The sequence below is a fragment of the Ascaphus truei genome, chromosome 20 (genome assembly GCF_040206685.1).
Source record: "Ascaphus truei isolate aAscTru1 chromosome 20, aAscTru1.hap1, whole genome shotgun sequence".
NCBI classification, from domain to species: domain Eukaryota; kingdom Metazoa; phylum Chordata; class Amphibia; order Anura; family Ascaphidae; genus Ascaphus; species Ascaphus truei.
In genome coordinates, this window is record NC_134502.1 from 18,162,574 (window position 1) to 18,179,683 (window position 17,110).

The window sequence follows — 17,110 nt, forward strand, 5'->3', positions numbered from 1 at the left end:
CCATACAGGTGTGTGAAAACACGTCATGCCACAATCAAAAGAAATCTCTGAGGACTTCAGAAAAGCTGTTATTGATGCTCCTCAGTCTAGAAAGGGTTACAAAACCATGTCTAAGAATTTGGGGCTCCACCAATCCACTGTCAGACAGATAGTGTACAAACGAAGAAAGTTCAAGACCAAAATCACTCTACCTAGGAGCGGTTGTCCTACCAAACTCTCCAAGAACAAACCAGCAAATCATCCAGGAAGTCAAAGAACCCCAGAGTAACAGCCAAGAATCTGCAGGACACTCTCGCCTTGGCTAATGTGAGTGTTCATGACTCAAATATCAGAAAAAGACTGAACAAGAATGGTGTTCATATAAGGATAGCCAGGAGGAAACCACTGCTCTCTAAAAAGAACATTGCTGCCCATCTGAAGTGCGCCAAAGAGCACAGAGATGATCCACAAGAACTTCTGCAACAATTTTGTCTGGAAAGATGAGTCAAAGATAGCATTTTTTGGTGAAAAACACACTGAACCTCATCCCAACCGTCAAGCATGGTGGTGGGAGTGTGATGGTTTGGGGCTGATTAGATGGCTTGCCGTCATTGACACAACCTTAAATTCTGAACTAAAAGGACTCATTGAGCTCAAAAGCTGAGACCTACCGTACTACTCTAAAGAGGTAAAGAAAATTGAAGAATAAGGGAGTGGGCTTCATCATTAACAAGAAATGGGAAAGCAGCATAGTGGAATATGAAAACTCAGAAAGATCAGACAGAGTCATCATTCAATTTACAAGGAGATACAAGCTTCACATTATGTAAGTGTGTGCCTCAAAATCAAGTCACAGACCAAACTGGAAGACTTCTACCATGAAGTCAACCAACTGAGCAACAGAAGACATTGCCACGTTAAGATCATTAAAGGAGATTTTCATGCATAGGTTGGCCGCCCAGTAGAAAGACAAATAATTCATTGGTAAATATGGTTACGGCAACAGGGATGAACGTAGGGACAGATTGGGGGGAATTTGCTGAATGTGAAAACTTCTACATCATCAACTCATTCTTTAAGAAAAAACAAAATAGGAAATGGACATGGAATGGACCCCAAAAAAATGAAGAATCAAATTGACTATATCCTAGGTATTTAAAACCAGAGACATAACATAAAACACAGACAAAGCTCAGTGCACATCCAGAAAAACTTATATACGGTACAGTGCCTAAATATACATGTATAAATAACTAATAAATAAAATGGTCTTTTAGTTTAACATTTTGGCCAAATTGTTGTAAGCCCTTGAGCCAAACTTCACGGCAGACCACGTTCAAGGGTCCCTACACTAATATAAATTCTTAATAACCTGTGCATTGCCAGGAAGAATGATTTATAATAAATCTGTCAATATGAGTTGCAAAAGTTCTAAGTCTGATTGAAGCTTTTATTAACCTGTACATTACCAGGAAAAGCACTCTGTAATAGATTTGTCACAATCACACTGCATGCAGGCAAGTTCCCCTGATAGTTGGAGATGCCATGGAGTGAGCTTTTAACCATTCAAATGTGGGAGGGAGTGAGCTTCAATTGGATAGGAGGTTGCCACCCTCCAAAACAGCCAAGACTAGCTGCACAAGAATTATAAAACATACAGAACACCTACAAGCTCAAATTGAACCCCCAAAATACCCACAACATATATATATAAGCATATAAGTTTCACAAAGGAGTGCTACTGAGCATGGCAATTTATATTTAAAACCAGAGACATAACATAAAACACAGACAAAGCTCAGTGCACATCCAGAAAAACTTATATACGGTACAGTGCCTAAATATACATGTATAAATAACTAATAAATAAAATGGTCTTTTAGTTTAACATTTTGGCCAAATTGTTGTAAGCCCTTGAGCCAAACTTCACGGCAGACCACGTTCAAGGGTCCCTACACTAATATAAATTCTTAATAACCTGTGCATTGCCAGGAAGAATGATTTATAATAAATCTGTCAATATGAGTTGCAAAAGTTCTAAGTCTGATTGAAGCTTTTATTAACCTGTACATTACCAGGAAAAGCACTCTGTAATAGATTTGTCACAATCACACTGCATGCAGGCAAGTTCCCCTGATAGTTGGAGATGCCATGGAGTGAGCTTTTAACCATTCAAATGTGGGAGGGAGTGAGCTTCAATTGGATAGGAGGTTGCCACCCTCCAAAACAGCCAAGACTAGCTGCACAAGAATTATAAAACATACAGAACACCTACAAGCTCAAATTGAACCCCCAAAATACCCACAACATATATATATAAGCATATAAGTTTCACAAAGGAGTGCTACTGAGCATGGCAATTTATATTTAAAACCAGAGACATAACATAAAACACAGACAAAGCTCAGTGCACATCCAGAAAAACTTATATACGGTACAGTGCCTAAATATACATGTATAAATAACTAATAAATAAAATGGTCTTTTAGTTTAACATTTTGGCCAAATTGTTGTAAGCCCTTGAGCCAAACTTCACGGCAGACCACGTTCAAGGGTCCCTACACTAATATAAATTCTTAATAACCTGTGCATTGCCAGGAAGAATGATTTATAATAAATCTGTCAATATGAGTTGCAAAAGTTCTAAGTCTGATTGAAGCTTTTATTAACCTGTACATTACCAGGAAAAGCACTCTGTAATAGATTTGTCACAATCACACTGCATGCAGGCAAGTTCCCCTGATAGTTGGAGATGCCATGGAGTGAGCTTTTAACCATTCAAATGTGGGAGGGAGTGAGCTTCAATTGGATAGGAGGTTGCCACCCTCCAAAACAGCCAAGACTAGCTGCACAAGAATTATAAAACATACAGAACACCTACAAGCTCAAATTGAACCCCCAAAATACCCACAACATATATATATAAGCATATAAGTTTCACAAAGGAGTGCTACTGAGCATGGCAATTTATATTTAAAACCAGAGACATAACATAAAACACAGACAAAGCTCAGTGCACATCCAGAAAAACTTATATACGGTACAGTGCCTAAATATACATGTATAAATAACTAATAAAAGCTCACTCCATGGCATCTCCAACTATCAGGGGAACTTGCCTGCATGCAGTGTGATTGTGACAAATCTATTACAGAGTGCTTTTCCTGGTAATGTACAGGTTAATAAAAGCTTCAATCAGACTTAGAACTTTTGCAACTCATATTGACAGATTTATTATAAATCATTCTTCCTGGCAATGCACAGGTTATTAAGAATTTATATTAGTGTAGGGACCCTTGAACGTGGTCTGCCGTGAAGTTTGGCTCAAGGGCTTACAACAATTTGGCCAAAATGTTAAACTAAAAGACCATTTTATTTATTAGTTATTTATACATGTATATTTAGGCACTGTACCGTATATAAGTTTTTCTGGATGTGCACTGAGCTTTGTCTGTGTTTTATGTTATGTCTCTGGTTTTAAATATAAATTGCCATGCTCAGTAGCACTCCTTTGTGAAACTTATATGCTTATATATATATGTTGTGGGTATTTTGGGGGTTCAATTTGAGCTTGTAGGTGTTCTGTATGTTTTATAATTCTTGTGCAGCTAGTCTTGGCTGTTTTGGAGGGTGGCAACCTCCTATCCAATTGAAGCTCACTCCCTCCCACATTTGAATGGTTAAAAGCTCACTCCATGGCATCTCCAACTATCAGGGGAACTTGCCTGCATGCAGTGTGATTGTGACAAATCTATTACAGAGTGCTTTTCCTGGTAATGTACAGGTTAATAAAAGCTTCAATCAGACTTAGAACTTTTGCAACTCATATTGACAGATTTATTATAAATCATTCTTCCTGGCAATGCACAGGTTATTAAGAATTTATATTAGTGTAGGGACCCTTGAACGTGGTCTGCCGTGAAGTTTGGCTCAAGGGCTTACAACAATTTGGCCAAAATGTTAAACTAAAAGACCATTTTATTTATTAGTTATTTATACATGTATATTTAGGCACTGTACCGTATATAAGTTTTTCTGGATGTGCACTGAGCTTTGTCTGTGTTTTATGTTATGTCTCTGGTTTTAAATATAAATTGCCATGCTCAGTAGCACTCCTTTGTGAAACTTATATGCTTATATATATATGTTGTGGGTATTTTGGGGGTTCAATTTGAGCTTGTAGGTGTTCTGTATGTTTTATAATTCTTGTGCAGCTAGTCTTGGCTGTTTTGGAGGGTGGCAACCTCCTATCCAATTGAAGCTCACTCCCTCCCACATTTGAATGGTTAAAAGCTCACTCCATGGCATCTCCAACTATCAGGGGAACTTGCCTGCATGCAGTGTGATTGTGACAAATCTATTACAGAGTGCTTTTCCTGGTAATGTACAGGTTAATAAAAGCTTCAATCAGACTTAGAACTTTTGCAACTCATATTGACAGATTTATTATAAATCATTCTTCCTGGCAATGCACAGGTTATTAAGAATTTATATTAGTGTAGGGACCCTTGAACGTGGTCTGCCGTGAAGTTTGGCTCAAGGGCTTACAACAATTTGGCCAAAATGTTAAACTAAAAGACCATTTTATTTATTAGTTATTTATACATGTATATTTAGGCACTGTACCGTATATAAGTTTTTCTGGATGTGCACTGAGCTTTGTCTGTGTTTTATGTTATGTCTCTGGTTTTAAATATAAATTGCCATGCTCAGTAGCACTCCTTTGTGAAACTTATATGCTTATATATATATGTTGTGGGTATTTTGGGGGTTCAATTTGAGCTTGTAGGTGTTCTGTATGTTTTATAATTCTTGTGCAGCTAGTCTTGGCTGTTTTGGAGGGTGGCAACCTCCTATCCAATTGAAGCTCACTCCCTCCCACATTTGAATGGTTAAAAGCTCACTCCATGGCATCTCCAACTATCAGGGGAACTTGCCTGCATGCAGTGTGATTGTGACAAATCTATTACAGAGTGCTTTTCCTGGTAATGTACAGGTTAATAAAAGCTTCAATCAGACTTAGAACTTTTGCAACTCATATTGACAGATTTATTATAAATCATTCTTCCTGGCAATGCACAGGTTATTAAGAATTTATATTAGTGTAGGGACCCTTGAACGTGGTCTGCCGTGAAGTTTGGCTCAAGGGCTTACAACAATTTGGCCAAAATGTTAAACTAAAAGACCATTTTATTTATTAGTTATTTATACATGTATATTTAGGCACTGTACCGTATATAAGTTTTTCTGGATGTGCACTGAGCTTTGTCTGTGTTTTATGTTATGTCTCTGGTTTTAAATATAAATTGCCATGCTCAGTAGCACTCCTTTGTGAAACTTATATGCTTATATATATATGTTGTGGGTATTTTGGGGGTTCAATTTGAGCTTGTAGGTGTTCTGTATGTTTTATAATTCTTGTGCAGCTAGTCTTGGCTGTTTTGGAGGGTGGCAACCTCCTATCCAATTGAAGCTCACTCCCTCCCACATTTGAATGGTTAAAAGCTCACTCCATGGCATCTCCAACTATCAGGGGAACTTGCCTGCATGCAGTGTGATTGTGACAAATCTATTACAGAGTGCTTTTCCTGGTAATGTACAGGTTAATAAAAGCTTCAATCAGACTTAGAACTTTTGCAACTCATATTGACAGATTTATTATAAATCATTCTTCCTGGCAATGCACAGGTTATTAAGAATTTATATTAGTGTAGGGACCCTTGAACGTGGTCTGCCGTGAAGTTTGGCTCAAGGGCTTACAACAATTTGGCCAAAATGTTAAACTAAAAGACCATTTTATTTATTAGTTATTTATACATGTATATTTAGGCACTGTACCGTATATAAGTTTTTCTGGATGTGCACTGAGCTTTGTCTGTGTTTTATGTTATGTCTCTGGTTTTAAATATAAATTGCCATGCTCAGTAGCACTCCTTTGTGAAACTTATATGCTTATATATATATGTTGTGGGTATTTTGGGGGTTCAATTTGAGCTTGTAGGTGTTCTGTATGTTTTATAATTCTTGTGCAGCTAGTCTTGGCTGTTTTGGAGGGTGGCAACCTCCTATCCAATTGAAGCTCACTCCCTCCCACATTTGAATGGTTAAAAGCTCACTCCATGGCATCTCCAACTATCAGGGGAACTTGCCTGCATGCAGTGTGATTGTGACAAATCTATTACAGAGTGCTTTTCCTGGTAATGTACAGGTTAATAAAAGCTTCAATCAGACTTAGAACTTTTGCAACTCATATTGACAGATTTATTATAAATCATTCTTCCTGGCAATGCACAGGTTATTAAGAATTTATATTAGTGTAGGGACCCTTGAACGTGGTCTGCCGTGAAGTTTGGCTCAAGGGCTTACAACAATTTGGCCAAAATGTTAAACTAAAAGACCATTTTATTTATTAGTTATTTATACATGTATATTTAGGCACTGTACCGTATATAAGTTTTTCTGGATGTGCACTGAGCTTTGTCTGTGTTTTATGTTATGTCTCTGGTTTTAAATATAAATTGCCATGCTCAGTAGCACTCCTTTGTGAAACTTATATGCTTATATATATATGTTGTGGGTATTTTGGGGGTTCAATTTGAGCTTGTAGGTGTTCTGTATGTTTTATAATTCTTGTGCAGCTAGTCTTGGCTGTTTTGGAGGGTGGCAACCTCCTATCCAATTGAAGCTCACTCCCTCCCACATTTGAATGGTTAAAAGCTCACTCCATGGCATCTCCAACTATCAGGGGAACTTGCCTGCATGCAGTGTGATTGTGACAAATCTATTACAGAGTGCTTTTCCTGGTAATGTACAGGTTAATAAAAGCTTCAATCAGACTTAGAACTTTTGCAACTCATATTGACAGATTTATTATAAATCATTCTTCCTGGCAATGCACAGGTTATTAAGAATTTATATTAGTGTAGGGACCCTTGAACGTGGTCTGCCGTGAAGTTTGGCTCAAGGGCTTACAACAATTTGGCCAAAATGTTAAACTAAAAGACCATTTTATTTATTAGTTATTTATACATGTATATTTAGGCACTGTACCGTATATAAGTTTTTCTGGATGTGCACTGAGCTTTGTCTGTGTTTTATGTTATGTCTCTGGTTTTAAATATAAATTGCCATGCTCAGTAGCACTCCTTTGTGAAACTTATATGCTTATATATATATGTTGTGGGTATTTTGGGGGTTCAATTTGAGCTTGTAGGTGTTCTGTATGTTTTATAATTCTTGTGCAGCTAGTCTTGGCTGTTTTGGAGGGTGGCAACCTCCTATCCAATTGAAGCTCACTCCCTCCCACATTTGAATGGTTAAAAGCTCACTCCATGGCATCTCCAACTATCAGGGGAACTTGCCTGCATGCAGTGTGATTGTGACAAATCTATTACAGAGTGCTTTTCCTGGTAATGTACAGGTTAATAAAAGCTTCAATCAGACTTAGAACTTTTGCAACTCATATTGACAGATTTATTATAAATCATTCTTCCTGGCAATGCACAGGTTATTAAGAATTTATATTAGTGTAGGGACCCTTGAACGTGGTCTGCCGTGAAGTTTGGCTCAAGGGCTTACAACAATTTGGCCAAAATGTTAAACTAAAAGACCATTTTATTTATTAGTTATTTATACATGTATATTTAGGCACTGTACCGTATATAAGTTTTTCTGGATGTGCACTGAGCTTTGTCTGTGTTTTATGTTATGTCTCTGGTTTTAAATATAAATTGCCATGCTCAGTAGCACTCCTTTGTGAAACTTATATGCTTATATATATATGTTGTGGGTATTTTGGGGGTTCAATTTGAGCTTGTAGGTGTTCTGTATGTTTTATAATTCTTGTGCAGCTAGTCTTGGCTGTTTTGGAGGGTGGCAACCTCCTATCCAATTGAAGCTCACTCCCTCCCACATTTGAATGGTTAAAAGCTCACTCCATGGCATCTCCAACTATCAGGGGAACTTGCCTGCATGCAGTGTGATTGTGACAAATCTATTACAGAGTGCTTTTCCTGGTAATGTACAGGTTAATAAAAGCTTCAATCAGACTTAGAACTTTTGCAACTCATATTGACAGATTTATTATAAATCATTCTTCCTGGCAATGCACAGGTTATTAAGAATTTATATTAGTGTAGGGACCCTTGAACGTGGTCTGCCGTGAAGTTTGGCTCAAGGGCTTACAACAATTTGGCCAAAATGTTAAACTAAAAGACCATTTTATTTATTAGTTATTTATACATGTATATTTAGGCACTGTACCGTATATAAGTTTTTCTGGATGTGCACTGAGCTTTGTCTGTGTTTTATGTTATGTCTCTGGTTTTAAATATAAATTGCCATGCTCAGTAGCACTCCTTTGTGAAACTTATATGCTTATATATATATGTTGTGGGTATTTTGGGGGTTCAATTTGAGCTTGTAGGTGTTCTGTATGTTTTATAATTCTTGTGCAGCTAGTCTTGGCTGTTTTGGAGGGTGGCAACCTCCTATCCAATTGAAGCTCACTCCCTCCCACATTTGAATGGTTAAAAGCTCACTCCATGGCATCTCCAACTATCAGGGGAACTTGCCTGCATGCAGTGTGATTGTGACAAATCTATTACAGAGTGCTTTTCCTGGTAATGTACAGGTTAATAAAAGCTTCAATCAGACTTAGAACTTTTGCAACTCATATTGACAGATTTATTATAAATCATTCTTCCTGGCAATGCACAGGTTATTAAGAATTTATATTAGTGTAGGGACCCTTGAACGTGGTCTGCCGTGAAGTTTGGCTCAAGGGCTTACAACAATTTGGCCAAAATGTTAAACTAAAAGACCATTTTATTTATTAGTTATTTATACATGTATATTTAGGCACTGTACCGTATATAAGTTTTTCTGGATGTGCACTGAGCTTTGTCTGTGTTTTATGTTATGTCTCTGGTTTTAAATATAAATTGCCATGCTCAGTAGCACTCCTTTGTGAAACTTATATGCTTATATATATATGTTGTGGGTATTTTGGGGGTTCAATTTGAGCTTGTAGGTGTTCTGTATGTTTTATAATTCTTGTGCAGCTAGTCTTGGCTGTTTTGGAGGGTGGCAACCTCCTATCCAATTGAAGCTCACTCCCTCCCACATTTGAATGGTTAAAAGCTCACTCCATGGCATCTCCAACTATCAGGGGAACTTGCCTGCATGCAGTGTGATTGTGACAAATCTATTACAGAGTGCTTTTCCTGGTAATGTACAGGTTAATAAAAGCTTCAATCAGACTTAGAACTTTTGCAACTCATATTGACAGATTTATTATAAATCATTCTTCCTGGCAATGCACAGGTTATTAAGAATTTATATTAGTGTAGGGACCCTTGAACGTGGTCTGCCGTGAAGTTTGGCTCAAGGGCTTACAACAATTTGGCCAAAATGTTAAACTAAAAGACCATTTTATTTATTAGTTATTTATACATGTATATTTAGGCACTGTACCGTATATAAGTTTTTCTGGATGTGCACTGAGCTTTGTCTGTGTTTTATGTTATGTCTCTGGTTTTAAATATAAATTGCCATGCTCAGTAGCACTCCTTTGTGAAACTTATATGCTTATATATATATGTTGTGGGTATTTTGGGGGTTCAATTTGAGCTTGTAGGTGTTCTGTATGTTTTATAATTCTTGTGCAGCTAGTCTTGGCTGTTTTGGAGGGTGGCAACCTCCTATCCAATTGAAGCTCACTCCCTCCCACATTTGAATGGTTAAAAGCTCACTCCATGGCATCTCCAACTATCAGGGGAACTTGCCTGCATGCAGTGTGATTGTGACAAATCTATTACAGAGTGCTTTTCCTGGTAATGTACAGGTTAATAAAAGCTTCAATCAGACTTAGAACTTTTGCAACTCATATTGACAGATTTATTATAAATCATTCTTCCTGGCAATGCACAGGTTATTAAGAATTTATATTAGTGTAGGGACCCTTGAACGTGGTCTGCCGTGAAGTTTGGCTCAAGGGCTTACAACAATTTGGCCAAAATGTTAAACTAAAAGACCATTTTATTTATTAGTTATTTATACATGTATATTTAGGCACTGTACCGTATATAAGTTTTTCTGGATGTGCACTGAGCTTTGTCTGTGTTTTATGTTATGTCTCTGGTTTTAAATATAAATTGCCATGCTCAGTAGCACTCCTTTGTGAAACTTATATGCTTATATATATATGTTGTGGGTATTTTGGGGGTTCAATTTGAGCTTGTAGGTGTTCTGTATGTTTTATAATTCTTGTGCAGCTAGTCTTGGCTGTTTTGGAGGGTGGCAACCTCCTATCCAATTGAAGCTCACTCCCTCCCACATTTGAATGGTTAAAAGCTCACTCCATGGCATCTCCAACTATCAGGGGAACTTGCCTGCATGCAGTGTGATTGTGACAAATCTATTACAGAGTGCTTTTCCTGGTAATGTACAGGTTAATAAAAGCTTCAATCAGACTTAGAACTTTTGCAACTCATATTGACAGATTTATTATAAATCATTCTTCCTGGCAATGCACAGGTTATTAAGAATTTATATTAGTGTAGGGACCCTTGAACGTGGTCTGCCGTGAAGTTTGGCTCAAGGGCTTACAACAATTTGGCCAAAATGTTAAACTAAAAGACCATTTTATTTATTAGTTATTTATACATGTATATTTAGGCACTGTACCGTATATAAGTTTTTCTGGATGTGCACTGAGCTTTGTCTGTGTTTTATGTTATGTCTCTGGTTTTAAATATAAATTGCCATGCTCAGTAGCACTCCTTTGTGAAACTTATATGCTTATATATATATGTTGTGGGTATTTTGGGGGTTCAATTTGAGCTTGTAGGTGTTCTGTATGTTTTATAATTCTTGTGCAGCTAGTCTTGGCTGTTTTGGAGGGTGGCAACCTCCTATCCAATTGAAGCTCACTCCCTCCCACATTTGAATGGTTAAAAGCTCACTCCATGGCATCTCCAACTATCAGGGGAACTTGCCTGCATGCAGTGTGATTGTGACAAATCTATTACAGAGTGCTTTTCCTGGTAATGTACAGGTTAATAAAAGCTTCAATCAGACTTAGAACTTTTGCAACTCATATTGACAGATTTATTATAAATCATTCTTCCTGGCAATGCACAGGTTATTAAGAATTTATATTAGTGTAGGGACCCTTGAACGTGGTCTGCCGTGAAGTTTGGCTCAAGGGCTTACAACAATTTGGCCAAAATGTTAAACTAAAAGACCATTTTATTTATTAGTTATTTATACATGTATATTTAGGCACTGTACCGTATATAAGTTTTTCTGGATGTGCACTGAGCTTTGTCTGTGTTTTATGTTATGTCTCTGGTTTTAAATATAAATTGCCATGCTCAGTAGCACTCCTTTGTGAAACTTATATGCTTATATATATATGTTGTGGGTATTTTGGGGGTTCAATTTGAGCTTGTAGGTGTTCTGTATGTTTTATAATTCTTGTGCAGCTAGTCTTGGCTGTTTTGGAGGGTGGCAACCTCCTATCCAATTGAAGCTCACTCCCTCCCACATTTGAATGGTTAAAAGCTCACTCCATGGCATCTCCAACTATCAGGGGAACTTGCCTGCATGCAGTGTGATTGTGACAAATCTATTACAGAGTGCTTTTCCTGGTAATGTACAGGTTAATAAAAGCTTCAATCAGACTTAGAACTTTTGCAACTCATATTGACAGATTTATTATAAATCATTCTTCCTGGCAATGCACAGGTTATTAAGAATTTATATTAGTGTAGGGACCCTTGAACGTGGTCTGCCGTGAAGTTTGGCTCAAGGGCTTACAACAATTTGGCCAAAATGTTAAACTAAAAGACCATTTTATTTATTAGTTATTTATACATGTATATTTAGGCACTGTACCGTATATAAGTTTTTCTGGATGTGCACTGAGCTTTGTCTGTGTTTTATGTTATGTCTCTGGTTTTAAATATAAATTGCCATGCTCAGTAGCACTCCTTTGTGAAACTTATATGCTTATATATATATGTTGTGGGTATTTTGGGGGTTCAATTTGAGCTTGTAGGTGTTCTGTATGTTTTATAATTCTTGTGCAGCTAGTCTTGGCTGTTTTGGAGGGTGGCAACCTCCTATCCAATTGAAGCTCACTCCCTCCCACATTTGAATGGTTAAAAGCTCACTCCATGGCATCTCCAACTATCAGGGGAACTTGCCTGCATGCAGTGTGATTGTGACAAATCTATTACAGAGTGCTTTTCCTGGTAATGTACAGGTTAATAAAAGCTTCAATCAGACTTAGAACTTTTGCAACTCATATTGACAGATTTATTATAAATCATTCTTCCTGGCAATGCACAGGTTATTAAGAATTTATATTAGTGTAGGGACCCTTGAACGTGGTCTGCCGTGAAGTTTGGCTCAAGGGCTTACAACAATTTGGCCAAAATGTTAAACTAAAAGACCATTTTATTTATTAGTTATTTATACATGTATATTTAGGCACTGTACCGTATATAAGTTTTTCTGGATGTGCACTGAGCTTTGTCTGTGTTTTATGTTATGTCTCTGGTTTTAAATATAAATTGCCATGCTCAGTAGCACTCCTTTGTGAAACTTATATGCTTATATATATATGTTGTGGGTATTTTGGGGGTTCAATTTGAGCTTGTAGGTGTTCTGTATGTTTTATAATTCTTGTGCAGCTAGTCTTGGCTGTTTTGGAGGGTGGCAACCTCCTATCCAATTGAAGCTCACTCCCTCCCACATTTGAATGGTTAAAAGCTCACTCCATGGCATCTCCAACTATCAGGGGAACTTGCCTGCATGCAGTGTGATTGTGACAAATCTATTACAGAGTGCTTTTCCTGGTAATGTACAGGTTAATAAAAGCTTCAATCAGACTTAGAACTTTTGCAACTCATATTGACAGATTTATTATAAATCATTCTTCCTGGCAATGCACAGGTTATTAAGAATTTATATTAGTGTAGGGACCCTTGAACGTGGTCTGCCGTGAAGTTTGGCTCAAGGGCTTACAACAATTTGGCCAAAATGTTAAACTAAAAGACCATTTTATTTATTAGTTATTTATACATGTATATTTAGGCACTGTACCGTATATAAGTTTTTCTGGATGTGCACTGAGCTTTGTCTGTGTTTTATGTTATGTCTCTGGTTTTAAATATAAATTGCCATGCTCAGTAGCACTCCTTTGTGAAACTTATATGCTTATATATATATGTTGTGGGTATTTTGGGGGTTCAATTTGAGCTTGTAGGTGTTCTGTATGTTTTATAATTCTTGTGCAGCTAGTCTTGGCTGTTTTGGAGGGTGGCAACCTCCTATCCAATTGAAGCTCACTCCCTCCCACATTTGAATGGTTAAAAGCTCACTCCATGGCATCTCCAACTATCAGGGGAACTTGCCTGCATGCAGTGTGATTGTGACAAATCTATTACAGAGTGCTTTTCCTGGTAATGTACAGGTTAATAAAAGCTTCAATCAGACTTAGAACTTTTGCAACTCATATTGACAGATTTATTATAAATCATTCTTCCTGGCAATGCACAGGTTATTAAGAATTTATATTAGTGTAGGGACCCTTGAACGTGGTCTGCCGTGAAGTTTGGCTCAAGGGCTTACAACAATTTGGCCAAAATGTTAAACTAAAAGACCATTTTATTTATTAGTTATTTATACATGTATATTTAGGCACTGTACCGTATATAAGTTTTTCTGGATGTGCACTGAGCTTTGTCTGTGTTTTATGTTATGTCTCTGGTTTTAAATATAAATTGCCATGCTCAGTAGCACTCCTTTGTGAAACTTATATGCTTATATATATATGTTGTGGGTATTTTGGGGGTTCAATTTGAGCTTGTAGGTGTTCTGTATGTTTTATAATTCTTGTGCAGCTAGTCTTGGCTGTTTTGGAGGGTGGCAACCTCCTATCCAATTGAAGCTCACTCCCTCCCACATTTGAATGGTTAAAAGCTCACTCCATGGCATCTCCAACTATCAGGGGAACTTGCCTGCATGCAGTGTGATTGTGACAAATCTATTACAGAGTGCTTTTCCTGGTAATGTACAGGTTAATAAAAGCTTCAATCAGACTTAGAACTTTTGCAACTCATATTGACAGATTTATTATAAATCATTCTTCCTGGCAATGCACAGGTTATTAAGAATTTATATTAGTGTAGGGACCCTTGAACGTGGTCTGCCGTGAAGTTTGGCTCAAGGGCTTACAACAATTTGGCCAAAATGTTAAACTAAAAGACCATTTTATTTATTAGTTATTTATACATGTATATTTAGGCACTGTACCGTATATAAGTTTTTCTGGATGTGCACTGAGCTTTGTCTGTGTTTTATGTTATGTCTCTGGTTTTAAATATAAATTGCCATGCTCAGTAGCACTCCTTTGTGAAACTTATATGCTTATATATATATGTTGTGGGTATTTTGGGGGTTCAATTTGAGCTTGTAGGTGTTCTGTATGTTTTATAATTCTTGTGCAGCTAGTCTTGGCTGTTTTGGAGGGTGGCAACCTCCTATCCAATTGAAGCTCACTCCCTCCCACATTTGAATGGTTAAAAGCTCACTCCATGGCATCTCCAACTATCAGGGGAACTTGCCTGCATGCAGTGTGATTGTGACAAATCTATTACAGAGTGCTTTTCCTGGTAATGTACAGGTTAATAAAAGCTTCAATCAGACTTAGAACTTTTGCAACTCATATTGACAGATTTATTATAAATCATTCTTCCTGGCAATGCACAGGTTATTAAGAATTTATATTAGTGTAGGGACCCTTGAACGTGGTCTGCCGTGAAGTTTGGCTCAAGGGCTTACAACAATTTGGCCAAAATGTTAAACTAAAAGACCATTTTATTTATTAGTTATTTATACATGTATATTTAGGCACTGTACCGTATATAAGTTTTTCTGGATGTGCACTGAGCTTTGTCTGTGTTTTATGTTATGTCTCTGGTTTTAAATATAAATTGCCATGCTCAGTAGCACTCCTTTGTGAAACTTATATGCTTATATATATATGTTGTGGGTATTTTGGGGGTTCAATTTGAGCTTGTAGGTGTTCTGTATGTTTTATAATTCTTGTGCAGCTAGTCTTGGCTGTTTTGGAGGGTGGCAACCTCCTATCCAATTGAAGCTCACTCCCTCCCACATTTGAATGGTTAAAAGCTCACTCCATGGCATCTCCAACTATCAGGGGAACTTGCCTGCATGCAGTGTGATTGTGACAAATCTATTACAGAGTGCTTTTCCTGGTAATGTACAGGTTAATAAAAGCTTCAATCAGACTTAGAACTTTTGCAACTCATATTGACAGATTTATTATAAATCATTCTTCCTGGCAATGCACAGGTTATTAAGAATTTATATTAGTGTAGGGACCCTTGAACGTGGTCTGCCGTGAAGTTTGGCTCAAGGGCTTACAACAATTTGGCCAAAATGTTAAACTAAAAGACCATTTTATTTATTAGTTATTTATACATGTATATTTAGGCACTGTACCGTATATAAGTTTTTCTGGATGTGCACTGAGCTTTGTCTGTGTTTTATGTTATGTCTCTGGTTTTAAATATAAATTGCCATGCTCAGTAGCACTCCTTTGTGAAACTTATATGCTTATATATATATGTTGTGGGTATTTTGGGGGTTCAATTTGAGCTTGTAGGTGTTCTGTATGTTTTATAATTCTTGTGCAGCTAGTCTTGGCTGTTTTGGAGGGTGGCAACCTCCTATCCAATTGAAGCTCACTCCCTCCCACATTTGAATGGTTAAAAGCTCACTCCATGGCATCTCCAACTATCAGGGGAACTTGCCTGCATGCAGTGTGATTGTGACAAATCTATTACAGAGTGCTTTTCCTGGTAATGTACAGGTTAATAAAAGCTTCAATCAGACTTAGAACTTTTGCAACTCATATTGACAGATTTATTATAAATCATTCTTCCTGGCAATGCACAGGTTATTAAGAATTTATATTAGTGTAGGGACCCTTGAACGTGGTCTGCCGTGAAGTTTGGCTCAAGGGCTTACAACAATTTGGCCAAAATGTTAAACTAAAAGACCATTTTATTTATTAGTTATTTATACATGTATATTTAGGCACTGTACCGTATATAAGTTTTTCTGGATGTGCACTGAGCTTTGTCTGTGTTTTATGTTATGTCTCTGGTTTTAAATATAAATTGCCATGCTCAGTAGCACTCCTTTGTGAAACTTATATGCTTATATATATATGTTGTGGGTATTTTGGGGGTTCAATTTGAGCTTGTAGGTGTTCTGTATGTTTTATAATTCTTGTGCAGCTAGTCTTGGCTGTTTTGGAGGGTGGCAACCTCCTATCCAATTGAAGCTCACTCCCTCCCACATTTGAATGGTTAAAAGCTCACTCCATGGCATCTCCAACTATCAGGGGAACTTGCCTGCATGCAGTGTGATTGTGACAAATCTATTACAGAGTGCTTTTCCTGGTAATGTACAGGTTAATAAAAGCTTCAATCAGACTTAGAACTTTTGCAACTCATATTGACAGATTTATTATAAATCATTCTTCCTGGCAATGCACAGGTTATTAAGAATTTATATTAGTGTAGGGACCCTTGAACGTGGTCTGCCGTGAAGTTTGGCTCAAGGGCTTACAACAATTTGGCCAAAATGTTAAACTAAAAGACCATTTTATTTATTAGTTATTTATACATGTATATTTAGGCACTGTACCGTATATAAGTTTTTCTGGATGTGCACTGAGCTTTGTCTGTGTTTTATGTTATGTCTCTGGTTTTAAATATAAATTGCCATGCTCAGTAGCACTCCTTTGTGAAACTTATATGCTTATATATATATGTTGTGGGTATTTTGGGGGTTCAATTTGAGCTTGTAGGTGTTCTGTATGTTTTATAATTCTTGTGCAGCTAGTCTTGGCTGTTTTGGAGGGTGGCAACCTCCTATCCAATTGAAGCTCACTCCCTCCCACATTTGAATGGTTAAAAGCTCACTCCATGGCATCTCCAACTATCAGGGGAACTTGCCTGCATGCAGTGTGATTGTGACAAATCTATTACAGAGTGCTTTTCCTGGTAATGTACAGGTTAATAAAAGCTTC

The 17,110-nt window shown here is 37.2% G+C and overlaps 1 protein-coding gene across 8 annotated transcripts in view; it reads right to left on the reverse strand.

Annotated features, from left to right (window-relative positions):
• Positions 1-17,110, reverse strand: part of LOC142470713 (adhesion G protein-coupled receptor E3-like) — an 82,410-nt gene that overhangs the window by 21,973 nt on the left and 43,327 nt on the right. The window lies entirely within an intron of this gene.